Source organism: Trematomus bernacchii, unplaced genomic scaffold (assembly GCF_902827165.1).
Source record: "Trematomus bernacchii unplaced genomic scaffold, fTreBer1.1, whole genome shotgun sequence".
Lineage (NCBI taxonomy): Eukaryota > Metazoa > Chordata > Actinopteri > Perciformes > Nototheniidae > Trematomus > Trematomus bernacchii.
The window spans coordinates 4,781,417-4,783,469 of record NW_022987778.1 but is presented as its reverse complement, the minus strand read 5'-3'; positions in this window follow the sequence as shown (position 1 = coordinate 4,783,469).

Sequence of the window (2,053 nt, the reverse complement as noted above, 5' to 3'; positions counted from 1 at the left end):
TAGAACATGCCCAACTTGGTCTGAGGTACAATTTTACTTTAAAATAATAGTTGTTTCTTCATTCCCTGCAGTTTTATTGGTAGGGATTTAATAATCAGCCTAACCTCAGACCTCTTGTGTTAATGTGTTGTACTTGGCTTGGTTTTGATATTATCTTGTTTTCCTTGAATTATTTAATTAGTTTTGTTCTTGTACAAGCATGTCACATAAGCTTGACTGTAGCTGCCAAATGTTAATATGTTGACATGTATCCATGAGGGATTTAATGTGTTTTCCAACCCCCCTCTCGTGGTCACTTTCAGCCAACAGGAAATGTGTTTTTGACGATTATTTACAGTTATGCCATCATTTCTTTCATAAATAAGGTTTGAGATGATAGGTTAATACTATGTTCTGTCTCAACAAATAATATAACTAGTACTTCAAAAGATTGTTACTTCCATCATTATTTCCCAAGTTTTCACCATTGATTTGTTCTTGCCCACAAGTTGTTTGATGTGGTCTTTCAACTATTAAGAAATTATTTGGAGTGGGGGCTACTTGTAACATGTCTCATTTATGGTAACTTTGGTAAACTATATTAAACGTTTGTAAGTTATTTAGACTGGTTAACTAAACATAGTGTACACTTGTCATGTTTCGTAGAAGCTGGAAGTTTTAATAAAAAGTTAATTCCGTGCTTTTTACAAGAAAAACACTAAAGAGAAAGTTGCTCATAACTTTCAAACATGCCATATCTACTTCACTGCCTCACACAATGGAGGATAGGGGCTAAAGTTTCTGGGTTGTGGGTGGTCTATTCTGGGTGTAAAAAAAGGTTATTTTACAATTTATATGACCAAATAATTGGTTGTTAGGTTCTAAGTCGACAAACGATGTTTTTAAGTTGTTGCTATTAGTCTTTCTCATAACAGGCAAATGATGAACCCAACTCTGGCAACAATAATACTCACAGACATGTTTTTTAGTTAAAAAGCACTACATTTTGGAAAGTTGACATAATCCTGTGACTTTTAGTTGACTAAGAATTATTTAATCATAGGCAGCGCCTGTCACCATGGTTCCATCTTTATGCAACATGAATCAAGCATAATAGAATACACTTGATTTATATAGCACACTTTAAAGACAACGTCATCTCAAGGTGCTTATATAGTATATCCTTATATACAATATCCTTATTGTTAGGTAAAGGAATAGTCATGAGGGCACCCTCTTTTAATTTCATATTTGCTCCTATTCTGGTTTATACTTCAATTTATATATTTTGCCAGCAATTCATTAAATGTAGAAACAAATAAAGTGTTTCATCCTTTTTTCCACATAAACGTTTATTAGAGAATTTGTAACTTGAAAATATTAAGACTTTAAGAGTAAACTGACCACAATTAAATGCTATATACCTTTTTAACTTAGCTTTTTTTATGTTTCTGGACTGCTCAGTTTTAATATGTTGTATCAACAAGTTAATATGAATAGACTTTTTGTGTCAGAGGTTACCTGACTGGCGAACATGAGTAATTATTTAATGTTGAAGTTTTAGTTTTTGAATGTACACCGATCCTTCTTATGCAGATATTTCAATCATAAGTAATAAAGGCATAGTTGCAAATACCGACTACTATTTTGTGTATTACTGGGTCTCCATAAGTCCCTTAAACTTGAAAATGTAGTGTGTATCTATGGGGTCACAATTCATATAAACATGAAATATCAGTGTGTGTGTTGCTAAGGGGCTCATAAGTCACATAAACCTGTTCATGTCCTCAGAAGTAGTATTAAAATCAGGTTTCCGCAAAATATAGCATTAGACAAAATCTCAATAGATGGATGTCTTCCAGGAAGCATGGATATGAAATGCTGTGATACCCAGGTCCCTAGGACCTTTGGAAAGGCATGTCCCAATTTGTCACGTTTTTTTCACACGTCCTGATATATCCTATAAACACGTATGTTGTGTGTGTTGTGTGTGTGTGTGTGTGGGGTGTGTGTGTATGTGTGTGTGTGTGTGTGGGTGTGTGTGTGTGGGTGTGTGTGTATGTGTGTGTGTGTG